The sequence below is a fragment of the Protopterus annectens genome, chromosome 3.part0 (genome assembly GCF_019279795.1).
Source record: "Protopterus annectens isolate FY-2018-M chromosome 3.part0, PAN1.0, whole genome shotgun sequence".
Lineage (NCBI taxonomy): Eukaryota > Metazoa > Chordata > Ceratodontiformes > Protopteridae > Protopterus > Protopterus annectens.
Window position 1 is genome coordinate 1,486,022,025 of NC_056731.1, and position 20,845 is coordinate 1,486,042,869.

Genomic DNA, 20,845 nt, shown 5'->3' on the forward strand with positions numbered 1-20,845 from the left:
CCTGTCTGCTTCCTCGGGGGTCCAGTTGTCCAGTTTGCACACAGCTGCACTTCACATAAACCAAATAAACACAGCCACACCTGCCATTCATTTTTCTTCTTTTCCTGCAAACACTGGTCAAAAGAGAAAGAGAGAGAGAGAGAGAGAGAGAGGGATTTGAAACAAGTACCATCTGGCCCCAAAAAGGAATGTATCAGGGCATTAAAACATGCTGCCACATGTGTATGACATGACATTGCATGTGGAAACATTAAAAAATGAAGGCCCTATCTCACACTATGTCACATATTTACAATATAGCCATGTGTTGCCCCCACTTAACAACAGAAACCCTGGTGTCTCAGTACTTTTTCAGTACTTTTTTCCAGAACTACAACTATTAATCCATAAGTCTAACAAGGCTTATCTGCAAGGCTAAGGAAGGGATCAGCATGGACCTTATCCACAGGGGCATAGGTGACCTTCAGCACACTTGAGTCGACCCATGTTGAGTTTGTCAAGGATAGATCTTGCCTATTGAGCCTTGAGGACTCCTTTGATACTGACCCAAAGACCTGGATGACAGCTAACAGAATATACTGCCTATGTTTAGTTATCCAAGGCCTTTGACAATATCCCCCGGTCGTGTCACATAGTGAAACTGTCCTATTTGGGAATGAAGCCATACAGTACTAGCTGGATAGCCAACTGGCTCACCAACAGAAAACACATTCTCAAAGCCACTTAACAATGAAATACCCAAAGGATCTGTGCTGGGCCGTCAACTACCTGGAAAGTACTTCCCTTAAGTACAGGCCATGGTAGATGGCCTGTGGTTTACCACATTTTCAGATGACTGTTAATTAGAAGCACTCATATAGATTCTCCCAATGGTGATAACATATTACAGAAAGGTCTGACCGAGACAAATGATTGGTGCCAAAATCACAGACTGAACCTTACAGCAAACAATGCCTCATTGTCACCTTTGGCAATGAAGTACCCCTGCTAATTATGATAGCTCTCAGCTCAAACACATGTTGTGAGACTTGTGAACACATTTATAGCAATCTACACTTTCATCACTATGTGTCCATAGTGCTGAGACACACATTCTGAATTGTGCACCGCATACATATGGACATCGCTTACAAGACCAGTGAGGTCATAGCTCCATTATACTCCACCCTTATCAGACTACTAATTGAGTACAAGGCTTCCTTCTATCTGTACCTCAACAGACATCTGCAACAATTGGAGAAAAACAGAGGTTTGTAACTGGGACAATTCAGGTTCTCCAAACATCACATACATTTGAAAGACTATAAAACCAGTCACTGCACTCAGTATCCTGCAAGCTGCTGAGAGGTGACCTATGGCTGACCTACAGAGAAGTCTCAGACCCTGCTCTACTGGAAATGTTAGACATCTATAAATCAAATGGGACAAGAATAACTTGCCCCAGGGTTCTCTACTTTGCCTGTGACATAAACAGAACATGCTGGAGACAGATATATTCCCCAGTAACTCACATACCTCTGTAATAGGCTCCCACTGCATGTGAAGCAGTGCTCCTAAGTGATACTGTTCAAGCGCAACCTTCACTACTGGTTGAGTGATTGTAAAGTCACCTCTGGGGTGGCACCTATGTTGCTGCTCACAAAATCACTTTTCTAGCAATGACTGTCTAAATAGCTCATTACAGCCGAGTGCTCCTCCAGGCATTTCTGCAGTTACCTCTTACTGCGCCTCCAGGTGTCAAATATTATTTTTTCATATTTGAATGCATAATACTAAAACTGTGCTACATACAAGGTGTCAGAATATTTTATCTTGAAGCATACATGAAGACAAACTCGATTGTATTGATATTTGACCTCTGTTAATGAGTATTTGTTAGAACTGTAACGTAATAACTTCATTTTTTTAAAGCTCAAGTCATACCCACTGGGAGTTAAAGGTACACACTCAAAAGAGCTGTACTGGGAGGAATGAGTTAACTCATTCCCTACAGTACAGCTCTTTTGAGTGTGTACCTTTAACTCCCAGTACTTGCATTTTTACACAGCTAGGCTTCTATTGCCTCATGTATAGTGATAACCATGTAATCCTAAAACTTACAAATGCAATATATGAGAGATGCAAGTATACAATGAATAAATGCTCTCTCTCAGGAACAACAAACCAGATAACAAACAGGTTATCAGCACACACACTTCACCTTCTCAACAAACCAAATGCACAACACACAAACCTACATATGCAGAGGTACTCATTAGAAGTTTATCAAAAGAGCAGAGACCTCACAAATGCAAACCTTCTGCAATGATTACAGTCCCAACAGAACCCACTACACATAAAAGCAAATGTATCAGTGTCTCACTCATTAAGCCCTTAAGGCAAAACACCTCAAAGCCAATGTCTTGGTCATAGGTGAATCCATACTGAGACACACAGATGTCCCCCTCACCAGGCTGTGCATGGAGAAAGTCATGGTCATCTTCCTGTCAGGTGCCAGGATCCACAAAGTCATGCAAGCACTTAAGTCTCTCAACAAGAAACACAGTTACACCTCTGTCATACTCCATGTCATTGTCCCGGGATGATGCCTCAATACAAACAAAGGAATTATCGACTTCAACAATTGGCTTAGCTACTGGTATCAATCCAGAGGGGTCCAGTATTTGTCAGCCTGGGATGATATGATCAACAGACCATGCTGTTTTGCAATGGATGGTCTCCATATATCACCTCTTGCCTTTTGGCTACTGGCCAAGGTACTTGTCTCCCCCATTGTGCCTTTTTAGGCAATGTCAAAAGTACAAAATTCCTGAGGTAAAAATATTCTCAAAGGACAAACTCAGGGTTATGTTGCTTAAGGCTAGATGTCTAAATCAGAAACTACAATCAATGGAGGCACTTCTTACTTGAGAAGATGTCAATGTTTGTGCAGTCACAGAGTCATGGTTTAAGACCGCAGAGAGTACTCTGACCATGAAAGACTATGATGCCTTCCCCACATTCAGGCCACAAAATCAACATGAAAGAACCCAAGGAGGAGGTGTATTCATCTTCATAAAAGACAAATACATCTCAGGACTGGATAGGCAGTACCACTCCCTAGAGTTACTCCAAGTCCAACTAACTGTAGGAAAGACCACAACTCCATGTCATTGTTAGTTACAGGTCCACCAACAAGAACCATGAAAACTACACAGTGCCTTCCTGGACCTAATTAAGTCACTCATAATACAGCCAAACACCCTTAGGCATGGGTAAATTTAACTATCCTTCCATTGATTGGGATACATATATGTGATCAAACATGCTTGCCCTAAGGTTTCTGCACTTTGTAAACACGAATGCTCTGGAACAGTTAGTCTGCACACCCACAAGAGGCTGAAATGATTGCTGCATCACCACATGTGTGAGACCCTCCCGGGTAAGGTCTGACCATAAATCAGTCACATTCAATGTAACAATCATACCTGAGCCCCTCCCCCCAGGTTCTAAAAAGTTGAAAACTTTCTCCAAAGCAAACTATAGCCTCCTAATAAAAGATGGCATAAATAGTTCCAAACCTCCTACCACCACTGACAGCAAAGACTCCTATATGGAGGTGTACACAAATGCCCTGTATAACACTTTTACAAGTGTATAGACTAGATGTACCAGCATGGATCAAAATTTATTCATAAAAAAACAAGGCACTCTGGTGGACATCTAGCATAAATAGATTATATAATAAGAGAAAGAAACTGATGTCCACAAATAAGAGTGAACAGTCTCCACAGAAGAAAACAGTCCACTGCTTGAACAAGCAAATTAGACATCTTTTAAAGTTGTCTAAACCTAATTATGAAACTAAATTAGCATCCACAGCTAAGGATAATCACAAGGCATTCTTTAGCTATGTCTGTAATATAAAAGGGAAGGCCCAGCTTTGCACCAAATTCTGAGTGGATGGTACCACTCATACTAAATCTGAGGGCATAGCAAACCTGTTAGCAGCAGGTTTGGCAAAACTTTCACACCCCTGTCTCCAGCAATCATGCCCTAAATCATACCTATGAATAGTTCTGTACATATTATCTCCAAAGAATAATCATAACCTCCCTTATCAAGGCCAAAAACACAGCCTCTATGGACCATATAACATCCCAGGCTGCTTACTAAATTGTCTAAAGCAAGAGTTAGCAGAATCACTGGGTGCACTCTTCAACCACAGTCTAAGTACTGGCTTTTTCCCAGCAGAGTGGAAAACAGCAGCTGTAATCCCCTTGCACAGAGGGTGTCCTTCAACCAACCCGGAGAACTATACACCCATAAACCTGTCCAGTCTTGTCTGTAAGACCATGGAGAGAATAATTTTGGACCTTAACAACAAGGAATTAGTGACCTTCAAACTCTTCAGCCAATCCAGTTTGGCTTCATTAAGAGCAGATCATGCCTGTTAAACCCAGTGGAATGCTTTGAGAGTGTCAGCAAAGCCCTGTATGAAGACAAATTGGTACATAGTACCTATTTCAACTTTGCCAAGGGCTTTGACACAATCCCTCACTCAGCCATCATTGCAGAGCTCAACCAGCTGGGGATTAACCCATACATCATTAGAAGAAGGCAGACATTGGGATAAAACAACAATGGCCAGTGAGACAAAATGAGTAACTTTTGTGTGTGTGTCTGTATGGGTACTCCAGGTGAAGTTGGTGTGTGAGTGTCTACATGAACACAGCCAGGCTCTGTGCTAGCTCTAGGTCTTGGTCTACTGGACACATGTGAGCCATGCATGGTAGAGATGGCAGTTCATCTTTGTCATCTATGAGAACTGCCTCTAGCAGGAGTTGCACTGGCCTGTCCACACCCATGATTAGATGCAGTGCTGCTACCTGAACATGATTAATGTCTTCTGGATGAGCTCCCTTCATGAGGATGTCCAGGACCATGATCCCATGGCCTGCCATGTCTGGTTATGGATAGCACACTCACTGATGGAGCAGTAGAAATATTGCCACTATGGGAATGTGATCTGGCATGGCCACATTGGCTGACAGCATGTGGTGTGGCTGACCTATGCCCATGTGGATGCCATTCCGTTCCCAGTAGACATTCCATGATAGACATCCATTGGTCCAACAAAGACATCCCTCATTCAAATGTATCATTCATCCTATTCACTGAATTGGCAACATGGTGGGGGCAGTTATGTACGTCAGACTGTGCCACATCCACAACCCTGAACATTTGTCTGGAGTAAGTATGGGAATGTGCCTGTGCCTCCATAATGACTCTAGATATATGTTGAGTGACACAGAAAGTGACTCCTGTACCAGCGGGTCCCTCCGAATACCACTATAAATTCCTGTGTGGTACCTCATGCACATTTTGGCTATGGCCAGTCTCAACAGGCACTGAAGCCATAGAATCCATACTTCCCTGATCAACGTCCTCTCCTTCCACCTGTCCAATATCTGTGGGATCTAGAGTCTGGGTAGCCATAGACCTTCTGGATGTGTCCAGTGGAATTGCTGGGGATGACTGTATGTCAATGTCTGTATCAGATTCAACCACTACACCCCCCCCCCGGACTGTGCCGCAGTTTGGGCACCACCATCATCAGAGTCTGCTGATACACTGACATAAAGTGGCACAGGACCCATCTCCCTCCGTCATGATCACCTGTGATAAAAAGCAGATAACACAAGAATACATTAATACCTGCACTACTGTAGTGTAATATATGCTAACAAACTAACAGTGCTGTCCTCATTTTACAGACAGTACAGCAGTACACACAACAGGCCTGAGATCAAAATCACACATTACAGTATTTCTTTAAATTTCTCAGCAGTATTGATATAAAAATATTTGGCTTACCATCTGCAGAAGACATACTGTGCTGTAGTCCAGATGTTCCTGGAAGATGTTAAGCAAGAGGTAAGAGCAACATCATCACAATTAACAGTAACAAAGGGGGTTATACATTTACCAATTTATATGTGCATTAACTCTACTTTCAACAAGAATGTGACCTAAGCTTATAACTGCAGTAATCTTCAATCTCACCCCCAAAAAAGGCATGTGATACAGAATTACCATATTCATTTCAATTGTTTTGCTATACAACAGTGTTCAACTGTTCAGACAACAAAGCCTACTTGGAAGCTCCTCCTGGGCCATGCTTGCTGTCTCAGAAGGTATTGTGCCACATCCAGGACTTGTTGTACTGCACTCTCTTGGGAGCTATCTGGATCTCTGATATTGGCCAGAAACCATTCACTGGGGGTTAGTGGTGGTTCCACTAGCAGGCCCTCCCCCAGTAACCATTTGGTCATGGCCCACTGCAGCTGCTAACCTCTTTGCAGATGTGATCATATCAGTAGCCCTGCGGGGCACCCATTCATATGTCCAGCCATGGCCACCCATGGCATTTACATGCTGGACAATTTGCTGTCATATATCCTACATGTCATATTTCCCTGTCCCCTTTCCAGGAGAAAAGCACCATGTTGCCTAAACCCATTAACAATTACTTGGTTTTCAGCAGTTGTTAAGGGGGGGGGGTCTCTGTGGATTGTGATGCCTGAGTGGTATACTCATAGGTGTCCTAAAAGACAAAAGAAGTATAATACACATACGTATACCATAACTACAAAATAGCTGGTTCTAAGGTAGCCAGTCAGTATTACCCACTGGAGAAACATAAAACAGTCTAGAGATGTGAAATGCTAACAAGAGTCAGGATGCAAAACAAGGAGAGTAACAGTAGCAACATATCCTTGTTTGTGCCATAACAGTAACTCACCTTTGCAACCCCCCCCCCCAAAAAAGAACAGTCCATTCTTATTTGCTCCATAACAGTAACTCATATTTGCTCCACCACCCACAAAAGAACAGGGAAATGACCCATTTTACTATCAAAACATCATTAAACTGCTAAATGTTCTATTAAAGGACCTGTCCTTGAACCATTTCTACATATTTATCACACAGCATTCCACTTTCATTTATTGGCAATTGTGTATCTCTGAAATGGCTTGACAAACATGCCCATGCCACCAGTACACTTCTAACTAAGGCATACAGATTAAAGTGTAAATGCCTTTGCTTCACATTATTCTTAAATGCATTCCAGCATATGCAATATGTAGGTAACAAAATGGCAGCCTACCTGCTGAAGTTCAGACCTCTCTGTACAGATATATGCTGAAGAAAAAGTGTTTTTGCACTCTTCCAAACATACAAATCTTCTCACCATCAGTTTAGTTAGCTACACGGTTGCCTTTTTATATGATGTAGATTATTAATGGATTGCATCTCTCTTTGTCTGTGTTTCATAAATGCTAATTACAACATAAGCAGCTGAATTGCATGCTAATCAGCCAATCTAACATGGTGGAGCTATTCAACAAGCTATAAAGCAACCATATTGACTCCATGCTGGTTTTTCCTGCGGATTTCAAAACTTTTGAAGTACAGACATGGAAAACCTACACAGACAGAATGTTAGGGTTGCTGCTTCTTTAATCCAGTTGTATGTACTACAACCTAAAGACAGTGCAGCTGTTGCTGCTGCTTCAAATAGGCTTAAGCTGAGAAGGAGAACAGTTTTCAGGCCCCATTTAACTTTTCAAAACCTACATGAAGTGGAAATTGTAGTGTGCTACAGGGAGGACAGGGACACACTACAGGAACTCTTCAACCTCTGCCCCCCCTCAACTCAAAGCCAGAACCAAATGGGGGAACCCATCCCAGTTGAAACTCAGGTATGTGTATCCATTATAATCATAGCTACAGGTTCCTTTCAGAGACCAACAGAAGACATGCTGGGGGTGTCACAGGCATCAGCATCCAAGCCTCCTCTACCAGTTGCTGAATGCTGTGCTCCAACATACCAGTAAGCACATATATTTTCCCCATAGTTCTGAGGAGAGGACCAGAAACATGTAACAGCTCTACTAGGTAGCACACTACCTTGACATACTGGGTGCAATAGATTGCACTAATGTAGAAATGAAGGCACCACCTGGGGAACATGGTAGGCTCTACATTAACACAAAGGGCTACTACTCTATCAACTGCCAAGTTGTGTGTAATGCAAAGGGAATCATCTTGAATGTGTGGGCTGGCAAACCTGTCAGTTACCATGATTCACATATCTGGCACACCTCCCAACTGAACCAGATGTTTGCTAGGGGTGGTTATCCCACAGGTTGATTTGCTGCAGGATGCAGGCTATGCACTAGAACAGTGGCTGATGACACCCATTAGAAATGCACACACTTATGGAAGAATGCCATAATGAGGTACATGCTCAAACCAGTCATAAAGCATGTGTTTGGGCTGCTGAGGTCATCGTTCCAGTGCCAAGACAAATGTGGGGAAGACCTGCAGTACAAAACATGAACATGAACTGAAATCTTTACAGTATGTAAGATGCTACTCAACATAATCCCAAGAAAACACCTGCAGCAGGATCAGTAAGGGAAAGTGGCACACATCCCAACACCGATGCCAAGGTCACCACAGCAAAAGGCATAAGAGGAGTCAGAAGGGGAACTGCTGTGAGAGTAGGCAGACATAGGTGTGCTCAGTATGCCCTTGCATTGGCTAAGAGACAATGCATAACACACTCTCTCATCACCTAGGGGCTTAAAGTCTTCCTCCTACCCACATAGATACAGTAACATTGATGCCAGGCAACTCACACAAACTTCACTGCTCCATTTATTGGTCGTGTATTGTTTGCATCAGACAGAGTCAGCCCAGAAATAACACTGTGGCAAGTAGGTAGGACCTAAACCTGGTGTGTTTTGTTTAATAATATTATGGCATATCTTTGTATTTCATCACTTGGTAAAGTAAGCAAGTAAAAGGCGGGAGATTTTTATAGAGATTACCTTAACATGTGTCAGCAGAGACTTATTTGACTTATATCTGTCCATTAGTATGCAGTAGGCCTCAAGCATTAAATATTCACACAGTTATACATCTTAAAGTACTGATGATCACTGCATACCCTCAGTTTAGCACCATATGTTTGTACTGGAAAATCATTAAAGAGAGAAGTTAGAAAGCAATGATACACAATGGCTTCACAACTCTCACAATATCAAACAACAGACAGGATACAAAACAAGAAGAGTAATAAGAGCAACATATCCATGTTTGTACCATAGCAATAACTCACCTTTGCTTTCCCCCCAAAGAACAGTCCGTTCTTGTTGGTGCCTTAACAGCAGCTCACCTTTGCTCACCCCAAAAGAACCGTCTATGCTTGTTTGTGCCATGACAGTAACTCAGCTTTGTTTCCCCACCTCAAAAGAACAGTGCACCCTTGTATGTGCCATAACAGTAACTCACCTTTGCTCTCCTCCACAAAAGAGCAGTCTATGATTGTTTGTGCATCCAACCTGCCCTTCAGTTGTTGGCAACTGCATATCATATTATTCCTACTTAAAATCCTCACACATTTTAAGGCCAATGATATACAATGGCTTACACACTGCATGTCTTAGAGTACTGGTCAGATAAGTGATTAATGACCAAGAAATACAGAAAGATAAGACAGAGTTGTATATTTGCAAGCAATAATCATAATAGGTTGTGTGATCACTATGTGCTCTATTTCCAAATATAATAAATGTAATAAATGTAAAAATAACAGTTTATGGTTTGATATCAATGCACATTCTGCTGCAGTTGGTTGTGTGAGGAATGACTTTAGTTCTTTGCTGCAAAGTATGGTATGAGGACATGTTGGAAGAGGTGAAATTTATAACGTCCTTATTTAAGGACAGAGGCTATGACATCAGAGTCATGGAAAATGTAAGTAATTATGTTGTGAGGAAATGGGGTAACCAGTACAAGCCTTTGTTGGGTGAAAAATATAGGACAGCTATTGTTTCGACTGTGGATACATTGCATGATATGAAGTCTGAAACTTGCATTTTTGGTAAATCTTGCATTTTGGAATTTGGCATGTATTCAGGTAAAGTTAAGAAGATTTTGATGAACAACTGGCATATAATATCTGCTGATCAAGATATAGCACCTATATTAGGTGAATGCCCAAGGTTTGTGTATAAGGTAGGGGCTAATATAAAATCTATTTTAGAGAAGGGTATCTTCATTAAGAAGACAGAACTTATGAAAACTGCAAAATGTGGGGCATGTAAACAATGTCACACTATATTTCAGGGAGATAGTGTGAAATTGGACAATTACAAACACACTAGAATTAAATTCTGTGGGGGCAACTGTACAACTAAAATGGTGGTGTATATTGCCATCTGTAGAACATGTTCAGGATTCTATATAGGTAAGACTCAAAGGAGTTTAAACAAACGTATATACTCTCACCTTTATAGCATCAGAAGGAAGGATGAAAAAAATGCTTGTATAAACATATTAAGCAATATGGTGATAAACATTATTTTAATTTTGGTATAGTGGACATTGTGCACACCAATAACAGAGGGGGTGACTTTAATAATTTATTATTATATAAAGAATTTTGGTGGCAAATATATATGGATGCTTCCACTATACCAGGTTTAAATGACACTCTATCTGTCAAACCACTATTGGTCTTAAAATAAACTATTTATAAGGTGCATTGCTATATGTCTTTAAACATGTTTTGATTTGATCCAAATGTTGTTGTTAACATTTTTTCAGTGTTTTAACTTGTTCATTTTATCAATACATATTACATGTAACATTGTTTTTATAAATAATATGAATATCATTTAATATTTTATGAATAGAGAACAATGGTCATAGGATGTGTGTATAGCTTTAAAATTTCAAACTGAAATTTGGCACCAAAAATGTTATTTAAGCAACTGTGATGCAAGCTATGGTGTTCTGAGGAAGCTTGTTTTATTCAAGTGAAAGCACTTAACCATTCTTTGTTTGTTGGCATTACAATAAACTTTTGTTTACTTCTACTTGGTTTCATTGAAGGTGTTGTGGACTGGTATGAGCTTTGAATAGGGGTGAACTCCCAAGACACAGAGACGGAATTTTGTACACAGTGCATTTGATGTTTTTTCTTTTCTAGTTGAACTTTTATGGTTGCTGCACTGTTTGCTTCAGTCAAACTCTATTTATTATAGATTCCTTTTTCTCATTTCAACTATTTCTCCCTTTTTTTGGCCACAATTCGTGTGATGGACTGCGTAGTGCAAACATGGGTACCAGACAAAAAAAAAATGTCAGGTTTTTCTGTGTTTATCTCATTTGTGCAAAGCATGGCAGTGTGTAAACTGAACAACTAGAACACCCAGAAAGTAGGCAGTCAAAATAGAAACCGGATACATTCAATTAATGCTATTGGGTATTGCGCAAACCCAGTAAGCAGCATTGTACAATGATTAGCAGCGAGACCTTAACAATGATTAAAGCAAAATATGGGATGTTATGTAACTAGTCCTGTACAACAGGTATAAGTGTACAGCTGGAGCACCAGATGGTTCTGTATTCTAGTACTTGGTGTACAACTTTTTTTTTCATTGTCGTGACATTGCAGTTGATAGCAATGAACTGAAACATGAACAGCTGATACTTCAACTCTCTTGTGGCAACAAGTGTAAATGTAGGACTGCCATACACATGGTTCTGGGTTCAAATACAACATATTCCATACACTTTTACTGTTGTACTACTTCTCATTATAGTCACTCTAACTTATAACACTTGACATAGTGTAGATGATATTAGTTACATGTATGAGGGCTGAGACACTAATATTATGTTAGTTATTTAGTTAGTTATCTCTCTATGTATTATCACATTTATTATTAAATGTATGACTGTGGGTATACTGTGTACTATGTGCCTATAAGTATATTTCTGCTATCTGGAGTAGCATGGCCTTCACATTTGACTAACATGCTTACACAACTGGCTGTATATCCAATAACCTTGAAATTGCATTGCTTGCCACTGTAGTGCTTCACTTACTATCACTCACTGCCTAGCACCATGTCTGTGAGATGGTAACATAGTGCAACATTTTCAAACAGGATGCATTCTCCCAGTATATACAATAACTGAAATTGTTAGGAAACTGTCATTCTCCATTGCTCTTGATCGATGGTAGACATGGCAGGCATTCATGGAGAGGGTGCAAATTTTAGGACTCAGAGATGGGGTGTCCAGAAGTCCAAGATTTTTGTTGGACTCCTAGCGAAACGCCACAGTGCCAGGCTACTGCACAGGGACTATTCTGGGTCCCAGTATAAGTCAGACATTTCAGATGGTTTGTCCAGGCTATAGCTATGGTTATTTCCTACCTCCCTCCTGCACATTCCTGTATTGATTTCTATTTGTTCTTCCTCTGCTTGCTCCCCTTTCACTACTGTCCTATCTTCCCCATTTCTTTTCTTTAATGCTTTATTGCACAATGGTGCACCTTGTGCACCAACACATAGCAACAGTAATGCAAAAGTAGTTAAAAATATTTGATACAGCTCTATTCAAACACAGTAAAATCTGTCCCCTAAAAGGAACGCTTGCTGCCACAGAGTCAGTTAAGTACCAAGTGCATTCCACAGATTCAGTGCTAACTGTCATACTTTAGCAATGCTGCCATTGGAATAGTTACATGACATTTCCTTATTTACTAATCATTCTTAAGGTCTTCCTTTTGCCCATCGTGCAATGCCATGTCTACAAGATAAACACAGGCAAATGTCCCATTCATTCCTCCTGTGATTGCACTGAGTGCTGCATCGTGCAAACAATGGCCAAAAAATAACAAAATAATAATAAAAACTGACAGAGAAAGCACAATTTTCCAACAAATGAAGAGGAGGTTGGATGTTAACAAAAAAGAACCTGTGAATTCTGTGCAAAGTACTTGCATTTTCAACCTTGACAGATGTATATGTAACACTTTCTAAGTCTAACCTGACACACCCACTTGATATAAGCATTCACAGTCATCATCCATTAAACACAAACCCCGAGGGAGTGCCAGTATTATGTTTACATCAGATACACAGAGCCAAGCATTTGGAATTCAATAATTCTAATGGTTCAGACCTCATTTGCTTCTTCACAGTGTTGACAGCCCTGAATCTAAACCAGACAGAAGCACTGCAGCTAGGTAAACTGAAGGGGAGCCAAATTGTTTATGTGTTGAACACAGAAGTAAGGATATCACTTTGAGATATTTCTGCACAGATGAGTATTGATTTTTAGATGATATGCCTGCATTTTGTGAATGAAAACAGGGTCATTTTCAACCTTACACGAGACATGGAAGGGATTATACGAGGCCGCACAAGAAGTCTAAATGGTACTGATTTTGTGGACTCTAATGTGGTGAATATGTCTAACTATGTTTTATCTAAATGTCAAGAGAAAGTGCTTAATTATGGATTAAAATTTATTCCAAATGTAATGCCCCACTTACATGTACTAAAATGTGAAGTGTTTAGATTAAGCTGTAAATTGCACTTGTTATATCATTTTAATGTGAATAATACGGAAGTGAATGAGGGGACAGAGTGTAATAATTCTGATAGTAGTTCAGAGGATAGTTTTTGCTCTTGCAGTACTATTTTATTGTACGAAATACAGGAAAGTAATGATTTTAATGCATATAGTTTATTTAACACTGAAGATATTATTTGCAAAAGTGACTTTATTCCACCATATAGACATGATGGCATCAAACAGTTTTTTGTATATGCTTAATTATGCTGTGGAATGTGAATTTAATGCATTTATGAGTAATAATAAAAATAAGGTGTATAACCTTACCTTGCAAGAATGGAAAGAACTACAACTGCTGGCAAGAAATAAAAATATAATTATTAAACCTGCAGACAAAGGGGTAAATTTTTTTAATGAATGTGCAACAGTATTTTACCATGTGTATGTCCACTTGGATAATAGGGATGTTTATAAAAAGAGTAATGTGACTATATATAGACAGGCAATACGTGATTTTGAAGTTCTTATACAAAAAGTTTACCAACTAGGATATTTCTCTAAGAATGATTTAAATAAGAAATTTGGTTGTGATAGTAGTGAATTGGTGGTATTTTACTGCCTTCCAAAAATCCGCAAAGATATTATAAATCCTCCAGGTAGGCAAATTGTTTCTGCACAAAACTATTTTACTAAGAATGTTGATCTACTGTTACATAAAGTGTTACTTCCATATGCACAAAAATTACCTTCATATATTAGAGATAGTATGGACTTTTTAGAAAAATCGTCTCATTTTGAATGGTCTAATGATATATATTTTATAGTAGTAGATGGATGTAGTTTGTACATGAATATTAGGCATGATCTTGGTATTGAAGCAGTTAAGTACTTTAAAGGAGATAGTCCAAAAAGTAACTATATATTGGAATTATTAAAATTTTGTTTAGAAAATAATTATTTTACATTTAATAACAATATTTTTCACCAGCTCCAAGGTACTACCATGGGGGCGTCTTTTGCTCCCATGTATGCTAACCTGGTAATGGGATTATATGAAATAGAGTATTTGTATCATGATGAGTTTTTTAAAGAATCTGTAGTTAAGTACTACAGATTCATAGATGATCTCATATTTGTGTGTAAGGGGAGGTTCTACAAATGTTAACATGTTTGTGGAATGGTTACAGAAAAGTAGATTTGGTTTTAATGGTTTGCAGATGAGGATAAGAGTTACATTTTTGGACATTACCTTGAGTATTAATAATAATAAATTACTTACATCAATACATAGAAAATTTGAGGATGGAGGAATAATTTTATATGGCACTAGTTGCCATCCACCTCACACCCTTTCATCATTACCTTATAATGAATGTCTTAGAATAAAGAGATTATGCAATAATAAAATTGACTTTTATAGGGAAATTGATAGTATGTATTGAATGTTTGTAATGAGGGGTTATGATAAAATAGTACAAACTGCTATTAAGAAAATTATTAAAGGTATGGATGAAAATGATATTTGAATTGACATATACTATAATAATGCAGTATATAATTAAGAGAGGGAAATTAATAATAAATGCAAAATATATTTTGTTTCTACATATGGAACATTTAGTTCCATATTTGTAAATTTAGTCAAGTATAATTGGCAATATTTTTTTAAATCTAATGATGTAGGTAAGATTTTAAGTCCATTCTTAGGTATATCATACAAGAGTGGAAGAAATCTTAGAGATATATTGGTCCATAATCATTTTGTACTACCTGTCTTAAATATTATGGGAAATATGAAGGCACTAATGGGAACTTACCCCTGTGGTCACTGCAATGTTTGTGCTTATACTGTTAGAACATTTAACTTTATAAAAGGACATGCATTTTCTCCATTGGAAATGTTTAATTGTGAAACAGAGGGTGTTTATGCCCTACAATGTTCTTGCAATCTGGTATATATTGGAAACCAAGAGGAAATTTAAACATAGAATGCAGGAACATGTTAGGAATGTTAAAAATAAGAAGGTGGCTAAATACGTTTTAGAATGCCATGACTCTAATCCAGATGATTTAAAGGTTACTATTTTAGAAAAAGTACATTTTCATTCAGATGGTTTGTATAAAAAGAAACTAATGCATAAAGAAAGCATTTACATTTTAAAATTTAACACTCTGTCCACTTTAGGGCTTAAGCTTGAATGTAATTGGAGACTGCGTGTTTGAATTTTAATTGATTAATTGATCTAAATAATTTTGTATTTAAATGGGGGTTAACTAATGGTTTTATGTACTCTTTGAAGGCTTTGCTGAGGCACTAAATTATGTTAAAATTTTGTACTTTTGCTGGCTTTTGTTTTGTGGACTGAAGTTTTATTTCTTTGTGGTTGATGTAACTATGAATAGTCTGTTTAATGATTTTTATATTTATTTTGATTAGCACACACTTTTTTACTTGTATCTGTCTGCATTACTTACAAGTATACTGTTCGTTTGGGGGTGGGGGAGCAAAGCTCAAATTCTGTTGTGGCACAAAAAAGGATTATGTTACTATTGTTACTCTCCTTTGTTTTTGCATCCAGCCTGTAGTTAATGCTGTCACATGTTAAGGTTAGCTCTGTACAAATCTCACTCGTTTTACTTTTTATTCTATCTGTGTAGACTTCTTTCTATGTCTGTATTCCAAAATGTTTGGATTTCACTGGGAATGCCAGCACAGAGTCTACATGGTTGCTTTATAGCTTGTTGAATAACTCCACCATGTCACCTTGGTTGATTAGCATGCAATTCAACTGCATGTGCAGTAGTTAGCATGCCACGGTGTTTACTTTGCACAGTGGTGTGGGCTACTACATGATGCTTACTGAATCTAAAACTTTCTGCACCCCTGTGTGCATCTTGCCTTGATGTGCAAATGGTTAAAAACAACCATGTAGACTTTATTGAATCCCCCTGAAAGCCTAAAAACAAAGAGCAGACTATTTTCATTTTATTTGCTACAGAATGCATCTCTTAATCCTACATAATGATTGCAAAATCACCCCGGGGATAACTCCACTGGCTCTACGAGACAGAGGCAGTGGGACCTAAGGTCATGTGGCACTATGCCAGGGTAATCCTATGGCTAGGCTTGCAAAGGCCCCAGGGCCATTAGCTTAGTACACACCTACGAACCTATAAACATTAATAATCTTTGCATACTTATAATTACCCTCAGCAATGTGGTTAGCATTTTTTTGGCAATCTCACAGTTATAGGCTATTTCCTCTTCAGCTACAAAAGGCAGAAGAAAATGGATACATAGTCACTTACCTGTCATACATCTATGTGCATATCTCTGCACCACAATTATTTTTATTGTATGTTTTTTTTTCAATCAGATAATATACAGTTGGCAAACAGAACAGTAGGCCTAGATTCAGCTAAATGCAAAGTGCTGCCAGTGATGAGTCATTCATGTGAATTCACTGCCAATTATTTTATTTCATATTATTACTTTTTCTTAAATTTGTTTTCTATAACCAAACAGTGGCCAGCCCAGTGTAAGCCAGGATGTACACTGCAACTGCTGAAAATATCACATGGAATGATTTCAGCAACATGTCTTTAACATAAATAATGTCACTGTTTAAAATAATTAGAAATGAAAAGAAAAAAGAAAAAAGGGAAGGATGGAGAATCTGCAGATTAAAATGTGCAGCAGTATATGTGTGACTTGAGTAATATTAATGCTTAGAACAATGGGAAATATAAACAAATAAAAAAGGTGGGAGATGGGGAAATCTGCAGACTGCAATGTTGAGCACTATTTAAGGCATATTTAGTAGCATGTGATAGACTTGAGTAATGGTCATGCTTATAATAACAGGAAAGATAAAAAATAAATAAATAAAAAAATAAAAAGGTGCAAGAGTCAGTAGACTTCAATGTAGAACAGTATTAATGGCCTAACATACAAGGGAGATGAATAATTACAGGAGTAACAGAAATATTGCCAACAAAACTAGCACTGTTTGTCACTTCATCCTCAGCACTGCTTAAATTATTGGTGCTACTTCTGATGACACTAGGGTCAGTGACTATGACAGACTAAATTACTTTGATGTGCAGTACCTTAACAGATGAAAAAAATATTTCTTATTTATTAGAAAAACTTACAGAAACACTACAGTATACCATTACAAAGGTATAATTTTCTTTTCTGGCGAAAGGGAGCAATTCAATTAAAGTGCAAGGTGGACCACAGCAGTAGTACATAGTGAAATACGTGCACTTCTTCAAGTTACTTGGTCAGGTCCTATAGGAGAAATCATTAAGTAATGAACATTCTAGCAAAAATGATACCTATGTATTTCATGGCAGTACCTAAATGAAACACATGCAGCAATACAGTACTAAATGACATATTCAACATTTTACTTTCTGTCAGTGCCATTCATGCACAGATCTCATTGAATAGTTAGGCATACTTCTTACTACATGGCATATGTATACTTAAAAATACACTAAAAATTATTGAAAGATACAAGTGATTTTCTGATGTACAATGACAGTAGGCCCTGAACCACAGAGCATAGCCCAACATAGCACTGTATGCATCAACTATACTCTGTATGTTTTTTTTTATATGTTAAGGCAACACTAACCTGAATGTCATGATCCATAATTATGCATTATATGCCATCTCTTCATTTGCACAGCCATATAGCATGCACAAGCCTGGCACATGGGATTCCATACTAATGATGCAGGCTGGATACAAACACTATCATCAGTCAAGGAAGGACCTATATTAGGAGTTGCATTGCCATCGTGGGGCAATTCATCTAAACACAGACACAGGATCATGTTGTGCATAAACATCCTACATCCAGTAGCTGGGTCATACTTGAAGGGCACCCCAGACTCATAAAGTCAAATGAGACAGACTTTCAGCAGGCCAAATAATCGCTTGATGACATAAATTGTCTGCGACAGGGTGGTGCTGTACCTTCCTTCTGCATCTACCATAGGCTTACATAAAAGTGTCATCAGACACAGCTCAAGTAAGTAGCCTAAACCACCTGGTAAATGCAAGAAAATAAAAGGGGGACACTACAAGGGAAAGATGGTTTACTACTAAGCAATACAAATTACAAACTATAGCTAATTGTGTAATTATAGTAAAACTTTTGGTTCCCTACTGAATTGTTGACAGCTTAGGTTGTCGAATGCATAATTATTGACACCTAAGCATCGAATGCTTACAACAGCGAATGGCCACATCATCGAATTCTTTCCACGGGAAAGAATTTGCATGGCCATTATCGGAGATTTGCCCTTTCCCCAATGGAGTGTAACTTCAGAGTTGTTGTATTTAGTTAGAGGGGTGTGGGGGAATGAAGTCCTCCACTGTATTTAGGTGTGTGTGTTTATTTTGTTTGTGGATAGACAACTTAATTCTTTCCCTAGGAAAGAATTTGATGATTCGGGCGTTCGCTATTTTTAGCTTTTGATGCTTAGGTATCAATGTTTTTAGATTCGACAACCTAAGATGTCAATGTTAATGATATAGACGCACACTTTCCACTTACCAGTAAGGTGACAGTGGAGTAATCCTACCATGCAGGAAGAGGTTGTAGAGTGAGCTTGTTTGCCAGGCTGTTGGGATGACACTTTTATGAAGCACCCCCGTGGAAAACAAACTACCTGGAAGTTGATGGAATAATAGCCCTTTCTATTTCTGTACTGCTCCCCCTGTGATCCTGATACAGCCCTCATGGCTACATGGGAGTAATCTATTGCAACAAGCACTTCAAGGAAACATTCCATTCCATAGAAAGTATGTATTGTTCTGGCTGAGTCCTATGGTGACACTGGCAGATAAATATACTGATCCACATGTGAGTAGAGTATATAGAGGAACAGCTGAAGTAGCCTTGAGACAGAAGCCTTAACAAATGCCCTGCGTGTTTACAGTCTGCTTCTGGAGGGTCCCCATGGCAAATATAGTGAGGAATATGCATACATTAGCATCAGCAGGTGTAGGCAGGCCACATATCCCCCATTTCTCATCTGAAGACCTTACAAATTTAGTTAAGTCCTTATAATATGCCTGTCCACTGTAACTCTAATCAAGAATTTCTTGATTATCAAAGTTATAATGGGTTACTCTCTGTATACATCTTCACCATCTTGACTGGCTTGGCTCAAGATGTTTTGACTCAGTCAAGAAAATATGCTCACACAGAGAAATAGCTAGGGTGTCATCAACAGCAAGCATCTTCATCAAATGGAAAGTAGATATAAAATGTGTAATTTTGCTTTTTATAATGTGCCTGCACTCAGCTCCAAATTGAATCAAGAAACAACTATGAATCTCAAGTTGGTGGAAGTGGGATCACTGGCATAAGAAGGAGTGTTATCTCCTCTTACACTAACTCACTATCTTCTTTCATAGAACAGAGCCTACGGTCACTTCATCTCTCCTCGATATAGCAGGAGCACTGCCACAAGGTCCTACACCTACAATTCTTCTGAGAATTTTGTCAGTATTTAATAGCCTGCAGTCACTATATCTCATCACAATATTGCAGGAGCTCTGCCATAAGAGGGGCATGGTTATTATGTACGAAGTTGATTATACTTAGAGTACTGAAAGCATGTTGCCAAACCCTGCTGAATACTAAATAGTTTCTTTGATGGATATTTATAAAAGTTATAAATATATCAAAAACATATTGTTTAATTCATTTTTACAATGATTGTATTAAGGGCATCTATCAATCTAGGACAGCTGAGTATTTTAAAATTGCCAGATTATTTGGATTTCCTAAATTACACACTAAAGAAGTTCCGATACCATAAAAGACCCATAGTCTCGGCAGCTGGGAGCATCACAAAAGGCATTTCTATTTTTTTGGATTCCTTATTAAACCCGTTAGTTCAAAAATTAGGTAGCTCCATCAAAGACTCTTGGGATTTTTAGAACTTGTGAGTCCACTCAAACTCAGCTATGTTTATTCACTTTGAATGCAAAGTCATTCTATACCAGCATTCCTATCAGTATACGGTTAGATTATTTAAGGTTTTTTTTTCTTATCCAGCAAGACCAGTTTTGATAACAAATTGATCAATACCATGTGTGTGTTGATGGAAACTATGTTAGAGCTTATTTTTTTCATGTTTAATGGAATAAACTATCAACAGCTTAAAGGTGTAATGATGGGTGTTACTGTAGCTCCACTATGGGATGTTGGGATATTCATTATTTAAGAAAGATTATTTTTTTTCAACAGCATATTTTTATTATAGAATATTTGTTTATGGTTTATTTTTGACACTGATGGAATGCCTAATGATGTGGAGATTTTTGTAAAAGAACATAATAGTACAACTCAATGTTTACCCTTTGTTTTAGGACATATAGGTACTAGTGTTCCAT